This window comes from Eretmochelys imbricata, chromosome 1 (assembly GCF_965152235.1).
Source record: "Eretmochelys imbricata isolate rEreImb1 chromosome 1, rEreImb1.hap1, whole genome shotgun sequence".
Taxonomy (NCBI): Eukaryota; Metazoa; Chordata; order Testudines; family Cheloniidae; genus Eretmochelys; species Eretmochelys imbricata.
Genome location: NC_135572.1, coordinates 248,766,793 through 248,786,105, shown reverse-complemented (window position 1 = coordinate 248,786,105; position 19,313 = coordinate 248,766,793). Strand labels below are relative to the sequence as shown.

General features: G+C 41.2%; 1 protein-coding gene across 2 annotated transcripts in view; it reads left to right on the top strand.

Moving 5' to 3' along the window:
* CACNA1C (calcium voltage-gated channel subunit alpha1 C) overlaps positions 1 to 19,313 on the top strand; it is a 709,385-nt gene that overhangs the window by 409,951 nt on the left and 280,121 nt on the right. The window lies entirely within an intron of this gene.

Genomic DNA, 19,313 nt, shown 5'->3' with positions numbered 1-19,313 from the left:
GGGCTCCACAGCTAGAGGGGACCAAGTGGTAATGGGACAATGTGGAGGGAGGGAAACAGAGCATAAAAGAAACAGCATTTAAATATTATGTTTTAATCATCAAGATTATATTAATAAAAAGGGCTCAATTTAAAAATGTGGTAAATCCTACTCAGGATCAGGTTACAACAATATAGATGTTTAAAATTCCCACATATATTGCTTTTCCTTTTTTTAAAATTGCTATGTGTTTGTTGGTAACTATCTAAAAGCTCTTATTTAAAGAGGAAGAGCAAATGTAATAGGGATCTGGCTGGGGGGATTCTTACCCCTTTTGGCAAAGGGTAATATACTGTACAAGAGCAAGCTTGGTACTTATGGGGGAGTTTATTAATGACATGACTGCTTAATGTTAAGGGGATGAGCAATCTAACAAAAAGGGTATGCTGCTCACTGCAAAGGATTTTCCTAGTATCTAGTTACACAATATGCTTGAAGAAAAATGATGATAAATACCTGAATGCTTGTTGGACACCACTACCATATGCCTCTCTAGGGCAATCTAATAGAAAAGGGTTGGACATGCTCTTTGCCAAACACTTCTCTTTTTTATTGTTTCAGTACAATACATAGATATGGAGGGCAGATATATTTTAAGGGGACCTTGAAAGGTAAACTTCTCACCTTAAGCAATGTATATGCTGCCAATCAAGGGCAAATTTCTTTTTATCAGTTTTTTAGGGATTTAGAAAGATTTAGGGAAGGGGATTTTCTTTGCGGGGGGGGCTTGACAAGGTGCTTAATCCCACTTTGGATCCATTGAATGTACACAGCGGGCATTTGGGAGGAGCAAGTGTAAATTTGAGTCACTTAGAAAATGAGGATCTGTTGGATGTCTGGCAGGAGATGAATCTGAATGTTGAGGGCTATACATACAATTCATATGGAAACATAACAGAAAAAGGGTGAGTTCTAAAGTCCTGTATCGTCCTACAAAATGGGGTGGACTAGCATTCCTTATTTTGGATTAGATTATTTTTTATTAAGCATCACAATAAGATGTGATCAGTTGGGCTAACAATAGACCATCCAAACACTGGATAAAATTCGAACGTGACTGAAGACCAAATATAGCTATTCATAGTAATTGTTGGGCTAAAGAAATTTAGGTCACCAAAAACTAAAAATCATCCATTCATCCAGACCACGTTAGCAGCTATGCACAAATTTTTAAATGCCTGTTGCTGAGGCTCTCTACCATAGTCAATTTAATTAATCGGTAATTTATCCATAGGAAATATCCAACTGACTATTCGCTGTGGGTGAGAGCTGAGATTACTCAATTGGAACATCTGTTCCTGGGTCTTGATTTGAAATCATATCAAGAGATATGTAATGTCAATAATGCTCCTATATTTTTAATATTTACAACTCTAATGTTTTGTGAAATCTTGATACCCCAAGGCTCTATCTAGACCTTTAACCACATTTGAGGAATTGACCCAGGCGCAAGCTGCAACAAAGGTTTAATTTAATTTTCACTGAAAAATATCTTTGATAAGAAAACAACCCAGATGGGAAAGGAACTTGGACAGAGAAATTGATCTGGATGAGTGGGTCGCTTTATGGGAAATGGGATATGTCTTCAATTCGTGTAGCTCGTAACTGGAGTAAAATATCTATAATAATTTATAAAAATGCTGTTAAGATCCATCCTAGTTTTGCTACTAGGGAGGTGCTCTGTTGGCACCTTTGTAGGGAAAGGGGAACCTACTTGTAGATACGGAGGTTGTGTCTGGGAAGTAGTTGGCTTTGGGAGAAAACTATTAAAGAGATTCATTTTATGACAAAACGCCAGCTTCCTAGCGGGTCAAGGGATCTAATATTTGATGCTCTAATAAGGAATTTACTTTTCTGAACAGAAAGGTAAAATTGTTAGCAGCTAGACTTGGTATTGCACAATATTGGAGAAAGTGACAACTTTCTCCTCTGAAACTGATATAGTATAATATGGACTGTCCATGTAATGGAAAAACTGCCTCACTAAGCATGTACACAAGAGAAGCACCAAAAAGAAGATGGCCACCTTGTTTAGCATACTCAGTGTCTTGCTAACAAGGGAGCCCTCCTCTTCTATCTTTATCCAGGTTTTGAATGTTAATCTGACCCTGAATAAGTAATGTATGATCAGTGTTCTGGTTTTTTTATTACCTCACTCTTACGGCTTACGTTTTAGAGGTTTTAAGCACCCAAAACTCCAACTTAGGTCAGGGGTGCCTGTGAATACTTAGCATCTCTGAAATCAAGTCCAGGTTGTCTCACATCAGGCAGTCAGCATCTGAGGGGGCCAAAATCAATGGACCCCTTTGGAAGTGTTGGCCTTAATGTCTCTGTTCAGTTTTCTCCATTTGTTAAAGGGAGATAACTCCCTTTCTCAGTGGCAGTATGACCTGTAGCTTAATTCATTCACTAGTATTTGTAAAGACTTTTGCAGGCCTGAGATGAAAGATGCTCTACTACTTCAAAGTAGTAGGATTGTTGTTTTGAAAGCTCCTCCAATTGAGAGAAATCAGTAACCCCAGGAGGCTAAGCCAAAGTCTCAATTAAATGTCAATATATCCTTGGCCACTGGCATCAAGGAAACTCTGACATGTCTCCAGAGACAGAAGGAGTTCAGCAATCCACAAATCCCCACATTTCTCTAAATCCAGGATTAATTAAAAATATGCTCAGTGAAGCTTATGTGCCTCTGCAAAAGGGGCTCTGAGGGGCCTGATCAAAAGAAGACTATAAACGTTCACCAGGTCATGTTCCTAAATGCCCTCCTGAGGGCAGGTCCAATGAGGAAGAGTAACTTTCTAGCCTAAATATCGCCAACCCAACTGAGGGTCATTCAAATCGGTGCTTGAGATTCTCTGGAAAAAGGGGGGAAAATCCCCCCTGATTAACTTTGGCCTTTACAAGGTAACCGAAGAGAGGTCACAAAATAACCCAGAGGTATGCTAGAGAAGTAGAAAAAGCTATTTAATACAGTACCCTAGTGATAGGGAGAGACTGTACAACTGCATGTGGTGACAGTAAAGCTGATCATCCAAGAGTGGAAGTCTCTATTCCACCCCCCAAAAAAGTAACTGAAATATTTTTAAAAGATATATACTGTAGAGGACATTCTTTAAGATCCCAAATTATTAACAGAATTCATGTGTAGATTTACTTAACAATTTTAATTTAAACAATATTGAGAGGCTTTTTAGCTGTGAGTACCTGAGTACTTCTGGAACAAATACATAAAGAACAGGGAGTTGCATTCTGAAAGGTGGTGATGCTATTTTAACTGTTTTAAGGGTAACTCAGAAGACCGAGCAGCATTTTTGCTGCTGTAAAGTGTAGGGGGCCAGGTTGGTCCTCGGCTGGTTCTGGGACTGAGGGAACAAACTGACTACTTAAACTACTCCCCCATCATCTGATCCAAAAGCAGGAGAAGGGGTGGCACATTTAGGGCTGCAAGCAATTTTTCTATTCTCTTTCAGTACACAAGAGGATTGTTTCCTTTTTTCCTCCAGTATCCCTTTCGTGGATTTGATATATTTTTCTCCCCTACAGTGGTCATTTAACAGCAGCATAAGGCTGGATGAGAAATTCAGCCAAAAAAAACCCCAAAACCCTGAGGCCACCGAAATAACCATGGATGACCGTTCTTGCCACAATTTAAATGTTTCAAGTTTGATGCAAGCTAAGTGCTCTTTAGACATTTGTACTGAAACAAAATAGAGGTGGGGCCTGCATTTCTTCAGCCCCAGCTCTGAAGCTCAGGAAGAAGGGGTTTGAGTTCAAATAGGGTTGCCAACTTCCTATTTGCAAAATAAAAAAGCACCCCTCCCCCTTCAAGGCCTTGCCCCTACTCACTCCATCCCCCACTCCTTCTGTCACTTACTCTCCCCACATTCACTTGCTTATTTTCACTGGGCTGGCTCAAGGAGTTGGGGTGTGGGAGCGGGTGAGGGCTCCAGCTGTGGGTGCAGGCTCCTGGGTGGGGCCAGAAATGAGGTGTTCAGACTGGGGGATGGGGCTCTGACCTGAGGCAGTGGGTTGGGATGCAGGAGGGGGTGAGGGCTGGGGTTGGGGCTGGAAATGAGCAGTTTAGGGTGAGGAGGGGGCTCCAGGCTGGTGCAGGGGGTTGGGGGTGGGTGAGGGCTCCAGCTGGGAGTGGAGGGTCTGGGGTGGGGCTGGGGATGAGGGGTTTAGAGTGTAGGAGGGTGCCCCAGGCTGGGACCAAAGGGTTTGGAGGGCAGGAGAGGGATCAGAGCTGGGGCTGGAGATGAGGGGCTTGAGGTGCAGGAGGGTGTTCTGGGCTGGGACTGAGGGGTTTGGAGGGCAGGAGGGGGATCAGGTTGGGGGGGTGAGGGCTCTGCCTGGGGGTGTGGGGTGGGGATGAGAGATTTGGGATATAGAAGGGGGCTCTGGGCTTAGGGGTTTGGAAGGCAGGAGGGGGATCAGGCTTGGGGGAGGGGGTTGGGACATGGAAGGGGATCAGAGGTGCAGGCTCCAGGCGGCGTTTACCTCTGAAAGCAGCGGCATGTTCCATCTCTGGCTCCTATGCAGAGGCGCAGTCTGCATGCTGCAGTATCCCCACAGCTCCCATTGGCCCTGGTTCCTGGTCAATAGGAGCAGCGGAGCTGGTGCTTGGGGCAGTGCACGGAGCCCCCTGGCTGCTCCTACATGTAAGTGCCAGAGTGGGGATATGCTGCTGCTTCCAGGAGCTATGCAGATCCACAGCAAGAAGGGAGCCTGCCTTAGCCCTGCTGCGCCACTGACTGGACTTCTAACAGCCTGTCAGCAGTGCTGACCAGAGCCGACAGGGTCTCTCTTCAACCAGGCATTCTGGTCAAACACCAGACACCTGGCAACTACCTACATTCAAATGGGCTAAACTCAATACCCAAACATCTCCTCTCCTCCCCTACAGCAGATGCAACTTGTGGTGAACCAATATTATAGATGAGTTTGTCCAATTAATTTAGCTCTTTAAAATTATCACTAGTGAACTTGTTTGTTGATTTTTAGGGAACTTATGTTAGGATGAATTTGCCCCATTGAATTTTTCTGTAAAATACTTCTGTGCCGTTGTCTCTGCTTTCCTTTGCTGTATGATAGTTGAGCTGAGCTTCTAGTACAACAAGGCTAATGGCATCCATTACTTGTAATTGAACTTTTCATTAAAGGAATGATTGCAGAAAGAAAACTAATTAAAATTAAAGAAACTCATTAGATTACTCTATTCTGTTGTCGAAGGCCAGTGGAATGACTGTCTAATTTGTTTATCATGCATCAGCTTCTTGTCGCCAAGAACAGAGATTGAAATAAAGCAAAGCAAGACAAAGTGGGAGGGAAAGGTAGGGGGGAGAAACAAAGGATGTGAGAGCGACAGATATTGTGAAAGAAAGATAAATATCATATTGTTGCTAGAAGAGAGATAATTAGATGCATTGTATTGATGCAGCACTCTGACAGGTTAGCTGAGGAAGGTTTCTTTCACTTCTCTACAGAAAGTGATGGAGGCAAATATGGAACTAATCACAATGAGGGGAAAAATAGAAACCTGAAACTGACAAATTTTCCCATCAAAAAACAAAACTTTAGCCAGAGCTAAAATTTTTGCAGAAATTCAATCAAAAGACCATATTTTATTGAACTGTTTCAACAAAATAATTTTGAGCAGCTGTAAATGTTGTGCCCCCACAAATCCAAGTGAAGTTGGGGGCAACTGTACATCCCGCATCCCCTCTAAAACACTGTTTCCACATGTTACTAATACCCTAGATCACTAACACTGAATTATTAAAATCTAATTTGTTTTCCCATCATTAGCTATTTATTTATTTTGTCCTGTGTTCTGCTCTGACACTATATTTTTTTGTTTAATTTGTGTTGCTAGTCAGTTTCACTTTGCGACTCTCCTGAATTAGTACACTGCTGCATTTGGAGGGATTGGAGGCAATGAAGTGAATAACAAAACCCACCTAAATCAATACAATTATTCTTTTTAAATGGCAGTATAAGAATATTTCTGGTATTAATGGGCCACATCCTTATGCACTTGCTCGTTTATTCAGTTCTTATGTGTACAAAATTCTCACTGAAGTCAGTGGGAGTTTTGTCCAACTAAGGAGTTCATTCAGAATTTGGTCCGTTCACATTTTGTAAAGCACTTGCAGGATCGATGTTCTTGGCTTCAGTTTCTCAAACTATATTATGTTACAAGGGAACTTTAAACAGCTTTACCTGTAATACCAATGGGATTAAGCTAAAGTATTTTTTTTGCAACCTTCAATATGTATTTTAGAATGATCTCTAACTCTAATGTGGGATTTGAAGTCTAAAATATAATTATTGCATGTTTGGTTGGGAGATAACAGCGTGATAAGAGAATATTTCTCTTGCAACAGCATTCAGGAGTTCATCGCTCCTGCCACTTTTGCACTGGCAGAAATAAACCCAGCTTTGATGTGCATGACCTAAACTGTACAAGAAGCAGAGGGGTAAACAGCCAGAGAATGTCACAGGATGACCATGCTCAGAGCCTGCAAGGTTGAGGGGATACATATTGAGCACAAGAAAACATTTATGCACCAAAATGAGAGTTCAAGTACGAGTATCGGCAGCCTTTTATTTCTGGGATGCAAGTCGGCACTTAGCCAACAGAATGGCAAAAAATGATGGGTTTAGTGTATTACAGATCAGCAGAAACAACAAGTAAGGATACAGAACTTGAAAGGGATCCAGTGCAGCAGCATATACCATTTACAGCATTAAAATTTCAGGCAGAACAATATGAATCCTGTTTGCATTTTCACTTACTCATCCTCAACTGTGCAGTCCCCACCTCCACTGCCTGCCCTCAGGTGCTAAGCAAAGCATGACCTCTTATCTTCATCAAGTGAACACAAAACCTTTGAAATCTCAATCCATTTGGCAAAGTGTGAGAGTCCAGAGCTCTAGTCTCTGTCTGACATAGAGGAAATCTGGATGAGTTCCTGGAGATCAGTTTCCCCAGGGGTGATCTCCTGAGCCATTAGCGTAATAAGGATTTGTTTGAAATGTCACAAAGGGGATTCTGGTTAGGGTTAGGATTTGGAATCCATGGACAGGCCATCTGAAATCTAATTTTGACTTTGAACAGAATTTCCCATAGCCTACAGTATATGGAGAAAATACATCTCAGGGAGTGGGCATGGAGAGAAATCTTTTGCAAACTAACTGGAAGCTAATCAGGCTGACTGTATTTCCTTTAGTGTCCTGTAATTTATTAAATTGTCTGACTAGTAGAATTCCTGACCACCTACTGTCAGTTTTTTTCCAATTATTTCACTTTTAATCTTGGTGACCATGAAGATGATTTTAGAGGTTTAGGATAACTAGGAAAATATATACATACCTATCCACAACCTTACCCATTGTGAAATCCTCACATCCAAGTTATCCTGTGCTCTTGCCCAAACTTTTACAATTTTCTTCTCAATGGTCACACCAGTCTTCAGCTTTCTGGACACCAACATGTCACAGATACAAAAATGGTTAAATACAGCATGACAACGCTACTCATTCCTCATTCATTTTGAAATTCTGTTCAAAATCATCCTCCTTGTCTTTAAAACTCTCCTTGGACTCGTTTCAGCCTATCTCACAGATTTCCTCTCCTAGTAGTAGAGCTATTTTAAAATCCAAATTTCCATCCCATAGGAAATTCTGATATTCCAAAAATTATTTTCATCCCAATTTGAAATGTTTGTTTTAGAATGGGAAGTTCCAAAAGACTTTGAGTTTGGAAATGTCAAACACTGTTTTGACACTTCTTTTTTATTGAAAGGAATTGTTTTGTTTCAGTGTTTTGAGCTGAATCAAAATATTTCTACACCAATTTGTGTTCCCTCTAAACTGCTATGTCTTATGGGAGTTGTAGTTCAGCTGTCTCATGTCCCCATTCTCTTCTATGGACTGAGCTACCTGGCTGACTACATTCCCCATGATCCAATTTGGTTGTATGATGCAGAACACCAGTTCAATCACTGGGAAGATTGCAGTGTAATGTGGGAGATGTAGTCTAGCCAGGAAGCACATCCCATAGATGAGAATAGAGATGTGAGGGATAGAATTTGTCTGGAAAAAAGATATACACCCCATGTAGTCCTGTTAGTTACTGTCTGAAATAGGGGGAAGTGTTTCTTGAAAACCTGTTTGTTTGTTTTGTTTAGGATGGTCAAGCGAGTAAAAAAAAAAAAAGAAAAAGTACTCACGATTACTCATACTGTTAATACCATTTTTAAATAGTTTTGGATATTTGCTAAATTTTCAAATATATTGATTTCAATTACAACACAGAATAGTGTACAGTGCTCACTTTATATTTGATTACAAATATTTTTACTGTAAAAAAAAAAATAGTATTTTTCAATTCACCTAGTACAAGTACTGTAGTGCAATCCCTTTATCATGAAAGTTGAACTTACAAATGTAGAATTATGTACAAAATAACTGCATTCAAAAATAAAACAATGTAAAACTTTAGACCCTACACATCCACTCAGTCTTACTACTTGTTCAGCCAATTACTCAGACAAACAAGTTTTTTTACATTTGCAGGAGATAATGCTGCCCGCTTGTTTACAATGTCACCTGAAAGTGAGAATAGTCGTTCACATGGCACTGTTGTAGCTGGCGTCACAAGATATTTATGTGCCAGGTGCACTAAAGATTCATGTCCCTTCATGCTTCAACCACCATTCCAGAGGACATGCTTCCATGCCGATAATGGGTTCTGCTCGATAACCATCTAAAGCAGTGCAGACCACCGCATGTTCACTTTCATCATCTGAGTCAGTTGCCACCAGCAGGTTTGTTGTTGTTGTTTGGTGGTTCGGTTTCTGTAGTTTCAGCATTGGAGTGTTGCTCTTTTAAGACTTCTGAAAGCATGCTCTACACCTCATCTCTCGCAGATTTTGGAAGGCACTTCAGATTCTTAAATTTTGGGTCCAGTGTTGTAGCATTTTTAGAAATCTCACATTGGTACCTTTTTTGTGTTTTGTCAAATCTGCAGTGAAAGTGCTCTTAAAATGAACATGTACTGGGTCTTCATCCGAGACTGCTATAACATGAAATATATGGCAGAATGCGGGTAAAACAGTAGGAGACATTCAGTTGACCCCCAAGGAGTTCAGGCACAAATTAATGCATTATTTTTTAACAAGCATCATCAGCATGGAAGCATGTCCTCTGGAATAGTGGCCAAAGCATGAAGGGGCATATGAATGTTTAGCACAACTGGCACGTAAATACCTTGCAATGCCAGTTACAAAAGTGCCATGCGAACGCCTGTTCTCACTTTCGGGTGACATTGTAAATAAGAAGAGGGCAGCATTATCTCCAATAAATGTGAACTATCTTGTTTGTCTTAGTGATTGGCTGACCAAGAAGTAGGACTGAGTGGACTTGTAGGCACTACAGTTTTGCATTGTTCTGTTTTTGAGTGCAGTTGTGTAACAACAAAAATCTACATTTGTAAGTTGCACTTGTACGATAGAGATTACACTACAGTACTTGTATGTGGTGAATTGAAAAATACAACTATTTGCACTGTAAAATGGCAAACAAGAAATAGTAGTAAAAATAATATAAAGTGAGCACTGTGTACTTTATATTCTGTTATAATTGAAATCAGTGTACTTGAAAATGTAGAAAAACATCCAAAAATATTTAACCTTCAATTAGTATTCTATTAACAGCGCAATTAAAACTAACTCAAAGATTAATCGTGATTAATCAATCATGTGAGTTAACTGACAGCCCTAGTTTTCTTCAAAATTTCCCATTTTTGATGAAAATTCCATTAGAAAGTCAGTTAATTTTTTTTTTAAAGAAAATGACTAAGTTTTGCAGAAATTGTTTTGCCACTCTTTCACTTGTGATTGGTGACTGAGTTTTGTCACATGTTGCTGTGTGGTGGTGCATGAGTGGATAAGTGTACCTGTAAATACTGGGAGGGCATGTGTTCAGGTCAGTTGAGCAGCAAATCAGGTGGTGAAATGCTGTTCTGTTTGGATTGGGGTTAGGCACTAGGCCCAGGTACATTAAATTACTGTCGTCTTATGGGGTTCCCTATAGGGCTACTGAGCCATAAACCTCCTTTATCTCAGTCTTTGGGAAGAGGGAACAGATTTTGGGCTGTTTGTCTCACTGAACGTTGCAAGCTGCAGCTCTTTGCCTGAGTTTTTTCAATACATGGGGGTTCTGGGCAGACCTTACATATTGTGGGCCTTGCTGTGTGCTAATGGGGTTTCCTGTAGGCTGTTGTCATACCCCCAAACCTTTGGCGTGAGAGAATAGGGATTTGAAGCTGGTGTTTTTGTCATTAGACGCTGCAGTTCTTCTCTTCCAGGGCCCCATTTTCCTCTGAAATTTACCTTCCCTCCCCCCCCCCCCCCCATGGTTCTAATCCGTTCCATATATTTCTTCCAAAAGGAGCCTGGGTACAGCAGTACCTGGTCCCTGCACTGAGCGTGGACCAGAAACCACTGATTGGGACTCCATCCAGGAATGGAAGAATGGATGGGAACAGAGCCAGCGTTGGGGTGAGGGGAACAGACATGGCTTGCTGCTTGTGGTCCTCAAAATACCTCCCAAGAACTCTAGGCACCTCCTCCAGAGGTGGCTTCACTGGCCTCTGACTCTTGCTCCTTGCTAATATGTGAACCCCTCTCCCCTCCTTATAGTGATTGCAGGAAGCCAAATCTGACTTTCCTGCGACCAAAGAAATGTTTCCAGATGTTGGAGGGCAACCCTCTTCTTCTGCTGCCTCTAGGCTACCAAGCAAGTGCAGCCATTTTTTTCACATAATTTTCCTGTTCCACCTGCTCCTTATTTCTCCCCCATACACAATGCACTGGGGGATTATTTCTGCTTTGTTTTGCTGTGACTTGGGGTTAAACTGAAGACCATGCACCCTCCCTTTGGCTTCCCTTGCCTACTGACACACTGAGAAATAAACTAAGAATAGCCACTCTTGGACTTGCTCCCTTTGAGCAAATGTTAACATTTTGGATGAATTCAACTTTAATTTCTAATTGAAAATGTTTTCCATTTGAAACTGTCTGAAAGGAAAAATGTGAACATCAATTTTTCATTTAGTAAGAAATTTCAAAATCTCTAAATTTCATTTTATAATTTTTTCTAGTTTATTTGGCAAAACTTTTTTAAGCTCAGTATAGAACCACTAGAATTCTAGCGTTTAACTACTGGAATCAGAGGTACCACCTAACCCGGAGACAACTATAGGCTAATGTCAGTAGCTTGATGTCAGAACTGTTCAGGAACCCTAAGGACTGGCACCTGTAATGCCATGAGAAAACAATGACTTACAGACATTGCAGGCCAAATTCTGGCCTCAGCCTTGTGCATATGAGTGGCTGTCAATGGGAGCCATCTGCAGAGGGGTGAGGCCATAATATGGTCCTTAGAGGAGAATAAGAGGTGGCTTTCTATTGAATGACAGTCTAACTACAAATGTAAATTAATTCTAAAACAGTGGAAATCAGATAAAAGAATTAAAATTGCTATAATTATACCACTGTAATCCATCATCTGCTTGTTTCCAGTGCAATTCAGTTTGTAGAAGCCTAACCATGCTTCTAAAAAATGTGATTAAAAGAAAATAAAATTACAGCTTAGTCTTTAAATTAACTCTTCAAGTATATATAAATTAACAAACGGAACTATTTCAATTAATCCAGACTTGCTTCCAGGAAGCATGTCTAAATTAGATGTAATTTTTCTTTCACCAGCAACATCTTACTCTGCTTCTCGTAATGTGCCTTTTACTGTAAGGGCCCAAATACTGTTCACCTTGATGTTTCAAAACATTCCCTATCTTCACTGGAAATTTTACAGAGGAAAATGAGCAGAATTTTCTTCAAAATGAGAAGTGTATGCATTTTACTTTTTTCAATATCCATAAGCATGCTAGGTGCCTTATATTAATAAACACTTTCTACCCCAAAGAATTTATAATCTAAATATTATGTGTATGTACACACAACTATGTGCTTATAGAAAAGGAGTACTTGTGGCACCTTAGACTAACAAATTTATTTGAGCATAAGCTTTCATGAGCTACAGCTCACTTCACCGGATGCATTCAGTGGAAAATACAGTGGGGAGATTTATATACACAGAGAAAATGAAACAATGGGTGTTACCATACACACTGTAAGGAGAGTGATCACTTAAGATGAGCTAATACCAGCAGGAGAGCGGGGGGCTGGGGGCAGAACACCTTTTGTAGTGATAATCAAGGTGGGCCATTTCCAGCAGCTGACAAGAAGGTCTGAGGAACGGGGGGGGGGGAGAATAAACATGGGGGAATAGTTTTACTTTGTGTAATGACCCATCCACTCCCAGCCTCTATTCAAGCCTAAGTTAATTGTATCCAGTTTGCAAATTAATTCCAATTCAGCAGTCTCTCACTGGAGTCTGTTTTCAAAGTTTCTTTGAAGAATTGCCACTTTTAGGTCTGTAATCAAGTGACCAGAGAGATTGAAGTGTTCTCTGACTGGTTTTTGAGTGTTATAATTCTTTACGTCTGATTTGTGTCCATTTATTCTTTTACGTAGAGACTATCCAGTTTGACCAATGTACATGGCAGAGGGGCATTGCTGGCACATGATGGCATATATCACATTGGTGCATGTGCAGGTGAACGAGCCTCTGATAGTGTGGCTGATGTGATTAGGCCCTATGATGTCCCCTGAATAGATATGTGGACACAGTTGGCAATAGGCTTTGTTGCAAGGATTCCTGGGTTAGTGGTTCTGTTGTGTGGTGTGTGGTTGCTGGTGAGCATTTGCTTCAGGTTGGGGGGCTGTCTGTAAGCAAGGACTGACCTGTCTCCCAAGATCTGTGAGAGTGATGGGTCGTCCTTCAGGATAGGTTGTAGATCCTTGATGATGCATTGGAGACGTTTTAGTTGGGGGCTGAAGGTGATGGCTAGTGGCGTTCTGTTATTTTCTTTGTTGGGCCTGTCCTGTAGTAGGTAACTTCTGGATACTCTTCTAGCTCTGTCAATCTGTTTCTTCACTTCAGCTGGTGGGTATTGTAGTTGTAAGAATGCTTGATAGAGATCTTGTAGGTGTTTCTCTGTCTGAGGGGTTGGAGCAAATGCGGTTGTATCATAGAGCTTGGCTATAGACAATGGATCGTGTGGTGTGGTCTAGATGAAAGCTGGAGGCATGTAGGTAGGTGATGGTCACATAAACACCACCCTATACCGGAAACCTACTGACCGCCATTCCTACCTACATACTTCAAAAACAGACTCCAACGAGAGACTGCTAAATTGGAGTTAATTTGCAAACTGGATACAATTAACTTAGGCTTGAATAGAGACTGGGAGTGGATGGGTCATTATACAAAGTAAAACTATTCCCCCATGTTTATTCCTCCCCTCCCCCTCACAGTTCCTCAGATGTTCTTGTCAACTGCTGGAAATGGCCCACCTTGATTTATCACTAAAAAAGGTTTAACCCCCCTCCCCCCCAGCTCTCCTACTGGTATTAGCTCATCTTAGGTGATCACTCTTATTACAGTGTGTATGTTAACACCCATTGTTTCATGTTCTCTGTGTATATAAATCTCCCCACTGTATTTTCTACTGAATACATCCGATGAAGTGAGCTACAGCTCACAAAAGCTTATGTTCAAATTTGTTAGCCTCTAAGGTGCCCCAAGTACTCCTTTTTCTTTTTCCGAATACAGACTAACACAGCTGCTACTCTGAAACCTTTATATGTGCTTATGTTTCTTCAGAGGAAAATACATGGATTTTTAAAGCAAAAGTGTCAAAGGTGTGTTCACTATGGCCAGTGTATTCATATTCCTTTCCTAACTGGTGGTGGTATACTTCTGTAGCAAGAGTCTTTTTCTAAAGACAAAGTATGGGTGTTTTGTTTTTTTTCAAGACATTTCAAATTGGTCTCCATGTGGGAGCATCCCCAAGTCAACTGTGAGTGCACTTTTCAACCTGGGCACTTGATAGATTTGAATACCTGTGCACACACAGCTGTTAGAATCCATCCCCTGCATTCACAGGTGCTAATGACTGGAAGGTGAACAAACATACAGTACATTCTACATACCTGAAGAAAACTTTGAAAATCAGGCCCAAAACCTCAACTTCTTGGAGAATAAATTAGCAGTGACTACTAAAACTTACTGCATCTTTCACTTCTCTTTTCCCAAAGAAAAGCTGGTCACTTTGCAGCAGGACTTTTATGTTCTGTCTAGTCAACAAGAACCTCAGACTCATCTCTATTCACAGCATAGGCACCAACTTCTGATTGCACCAGAGGATGCTCAAACCCCCCTCCCCCCCGCCTGCATTCCAACCCCTTCCCCAAATCCCCACCTCTTCTCTGCCTCCTCCCCTGAGCGTGCCACATTTGCGCTCCTCTCCCCTAGAGCTTGCTATGCTGCCGAACAGGAGCTTGGCTGCTGGTGGGTGCAGAGCACCCACTAATTTTTCCCCATGAAGCAGATCAGTTTTTAATCATCCAATTAGCTTTCCATTAAGATAATATAATGAGGTTGGTTTGGTTGTCAGATCCTTATGGCGCTCTCATTTATGTGCCCTGTCCATTCAAGCAGCAAACAAATAACATAAAACTACAGAGTAATAAACAGAACCTCAAATTCTTTGCGCTGTAAAAGGAAAGACAGTTGGAGATGAAGAAGCTACAAGGCTCTCATTTTTCTTTCCCTCCAGTTGTGTTTTTCCCTGTCTGCTGTGAGCAGTGTGAACAGAATGTGAAATATGCCCTTCTATTACTCATGAAAAGGAAAGGTCATACACGCACACAAAAAGCAAGTGAAAGAAAATGACACACAGCCTTAAAACAGGAAGAACGGGACCTTAGGGCCACCTTGTTTGCTTAGAAATTTCAGGAGGGAGAAGTTAGATTATTTATATCTCCATTTATTTATGAAGCACTCCCTGCTGAGGCATTCACTGCTCTGCATAAACAATTATAAAAGAATCATAGCAGATTAAAAACATAAAGCATCATAAAATACACAAATTATCAGATTAAAATGCCTCTGAAAGATGTATTTTAGAAATGGGGAGAAATAGGCTGTACTAGGTTACAGAAGGAGAAAGTTCTATGCTCACTGGGCCAGTACAGCACTTCCTCGGGGCCATATTCTCATCAGGGAGTTGGTTACAGCTCCCTGATTCTCAGCTCTGACCCTGGAGCAGTTTCAAGCAATTTTACGGCTGCTCTAAACTTTGCTAGTTGGCTGTTATTCCTTAGGCATCAAATACCAACTGGGGATTGCCAGAATGCTTTGAGCTCTGTACATTTCCCCTGCCTGCCCCTTTTCGCTCCCAATACATCCCCTGTGCCAGGGGATGCTAGGAGAGAGGCATAGTACGTATGTGGATCTGCTGGCTCCATTCTTGCTGGGAACTCCCCCATTCTGTAGTATACCCATCAGGGGATTTAGAGGAGGTTTGCACACACTTAAGTGTCACAAAGGGAACACCACGTGATAGTGAATGTAGCCTTTAGTCAACACAATAAGAAGGTGATCCTTTTCCCATGAAGATTGTGGCAAAACTCACATTGGCTTCAGCAGGGTATTTCAACACAGCCTGCAACATTCTGGAATCACTCAGTAACTTGCAGGATTGTGACCTTGTTAAGAAGGGATGTTCTGAAAGACCAGACACTTGTCAGGTCTGTTTTCAGACTGCCTATCAGCTTTTCTCACCACTAAGGAATTTAGTGCCAGATTTTCAAAAGACCTCCACACCCAACATGCCCTTGAGAAATCTGGGCACACATTAGGGTGCCTGCTAGCCATTTTGACCCAAGTGGCTATCCAAAAATGTTGGGCCTTGTAGGTGGTTCCAGTTTGGAGGAGAACTTGATGATAGTCAGGTATTTCTTTGATGCAATTTTGATTATTTAAAAAGAATGCACAAAGTCCTGTTTCTCTGAACACAGTAGGAGTCAAGTGGTAGGAAACACTTCCCTTGCTCAAAGCATCAAACTCTTTCAGCCAGCATTCTGCCTATCTAGGTTTCTCCCAAGGCCCCACATCTTGCTTCCAGGCTGGGCCTCCTTGTCGTCTTTCCTGTTCCTTGTCCTCTGGTACTTCAGCTTTGTGCTGTGTCTTTCTCTTTCTCACACACATGGAACAAAACAGTTCCACCAATCCAAATCCTAGCCCTGCATTTGAAACCCTTTGGGTCAGGTGATTCAACTTCCACTCACGTTTTCCATGTGTCTGTTTTTGAGCGCAACTACTATTGTTTCAGCTATCTGATTGCAAAGTCGTCTTTGTGTTTAGTCTGTATGGAAGGTGGTGGCCATACCTGACCCAGAGCAAGATTTAGCCCAGCTGATAATGCCTAAAGAGGATCTGAGCCCTTTTGAAAATATGACCCTTAAACAGAAGCAGGAGGCTTCCGTAGTCAATGCACTTATTCATAGGGAACCAGGACAGAACTACAGGATGGGAATATTATGATCACAGAATTGCCAACCCCAAGCATTAAAAAATCATGAGTCAGATCCCCAAAATCATGAGATTGATTTCTGCGGTTGGAACTTCTAGGGTTCACATTTTCAAGCTTTTCTCTGCAAACACAAAGGCTACAATTTTTTTTAATATTATGAAAACCAGATGCATCCAGGAACTGGGGCTTTAAAAAACATCCCAGCATGAGAGGGAAAATAAAATCATGAGACTTGACAACACTGTGATCATGATAGCTTGTGTACAAGAGCAAGTGTGGTGTTGTATCCTGCACAAATGGCCAGCAGCAAGGAAACACTGCCAGAAACCTCTATAGGGGGCATTATCATTATGGGTTATTCAAAAATTCCCCTCCCATGCATAGTGTATTCATTGTTCTTCCTCGACAGGGAAACGTTTGACAATTTAACACCAACATGTTTTCAAGTTCAAAAGGCTTAGGCTGCATGGGATTGTTTAAATAATAATAAAGTATTAATAAAATGGAGCTCTGAAATGTTTTATGGCTTGTGGATTCCTGTATCTCATTTGAGCTTGTGAGTGAATCCAAACACCTGAGTGTGGTGAGCAGCCAATGTGCAATTCATATGAGTAATTCAGGGAGCCAAATGAGACACGATGCGCTCCATGATGATCTATTAGATGTAGCTGTCATACTGAAGCCACTTTGATTTAAATGGATGCCTCTGGTATTCTGTCGTTAATCACTGGTTGGTGCCTTGGGCAATTGAGGATAGCACCACAAATGGCTGTCCTAACCTTGGGAGAATTTTCTGGACTGCATCTGTGTCTGAAACCAGCTAAGGGAAACCTGCAAAAAATTCCACACTTGAAATCTCCCCTTGTCGCAAAAACAGCACAAGGCCAATGAACAGCTTAATCCTTATGTTGAGGATTTAAATGATTAGAGGCCTAAGGCTGGCCCTCTGCACAGGGGGAATTCCAACTTGGACAATGTGGGAAGAGGGGAAAGTCAGATCAGTGTGATAAGAATATAGTGTAACAGTTACTTTTTGCTTAATTGAAATAATGAACTTGAAAGTAGAATCTGAATTTCTTCATATTTTAGAGGTTTGGATTTGAATCTCCAGATCCCAGCCTGTCCAAAAAACCCCAGAAGGGACCTGTTTTCTGCCATTAGCTCATATATAGCCAGAATCAAGAGAACAGCCATTATTTCCAAGTTTTAGTGCAAAATAGGAGAAATTTTGAAAGATCTGCTGAACTTATAGGATTTCGACTTTGGGGACTGAAGTTTGGGAAGAATAATTCATGCAATATAGGCACTATCTAATTTGAACCTAGACCGGATTAGGCCCTCAACCCAAACCACATCACTAGCCCATACCTAATCTGAATCAGGACCCAAACACAGCCTGCTTGTCCCACCTATATTGAAATAGTACCTAGATGCTCAGATACCTCAGTGATGAGCGTAGTATAGGAACCTAAATAGAACTGAAATATAATAGTTTTATATTCTCCAAGTTGAATGCTATAATTAATGCACTATACCATAGCTGTGATTGAACTAACATCATTGGCACACACATTGAGACATGAGTTCTTTTAGGAAACAAGGATAGCAATGGCTCAATCTGCAAGATGTCGTGATATGATCACACAGTAAGTCACTGGCAGAGCTGGGAACAGAACGTGAGGCCTGACTTTCTGTTCTCTTCCCTATCCAGTGTACCACACTTCCCCAGATCTTGATTTTAAGCTCAGCGATCAGAGAGCAAGTGGTAAAATTGGCCATCTGAAGTGATGAAAGAATAAGCCATCTAGCTGTCTAAATGAGAATGCATTTGAATTCAGGTCCTGAACTTCTGGGGATATTAAGGGTGGGAAAGGCGCTCCCGATGTCACTTTTGTGCAACAAGCGACCTACTTTGGATGACTCAGCAATAGTATTGTTTGGTAATAGAGTGTGTCTAGCCATTCTTGGTTAGAAGAACTAGGCACCACAATGAAGCGTCTTTGATGGGTGATTTAAAAGAAAAACGATGGCTCTTTAGAGTCTATTAATTGTTAAATCATAGAAATGTAGGACTGGAAGAGACCTGCAGAGGTCATCTAGTCCAGTCCCCTGCATTGAGGCAGAACTAAGTATTATCCAGACCATCCCTGACAGGTGTTTGTCTAACCTTTCTTAAAAATCTCCAGTGACATCCCTAGGTAACTTGTTACAGTACCCTTACAGTTAGGACAAATTTCCTAATGTCTAACCTAAATCTCCCTTCCTGCAATTTAAGCCCTTTACTTCTTGTCCTGTTTTCAGTGGTTAAGGAGAACATTTTATCACCCTTCTCTTCATAACAACCTTTTACGTTCTTGAAGACTGCTATCATGTCTCCCCTCAATCTTCTCTTCTCCAGACTAAACAAACTGTTTTTTCAACCTTTCCTTATAGGTCATGTTTTCTAGACCTTTAATCATTTTTTTTGTTCTCCTCTGGACTATCTCCAATTTTTTTCAACATCTTTCCTGAAATATGGTACCCAGAGCTGGACACAGTACTCCAGTTGAGGCCTTATCAGTGCTGAGTCGAGTGGAAAAATTTACTATTTATGGCTTGCTTACAACACTCCAGCTAACATCCCAGTGTGGAAAACTATTTAATTTGTGATCCACTATGACTCCCTACCCCACCCCCCAGACTTTCCGGAGTGCTCCTTCCTCAGCAGTCATTTCCCATTTTGTATTTATGCAATTGATTGTTCCTTCCTAAGAATAGTACTTTGCAT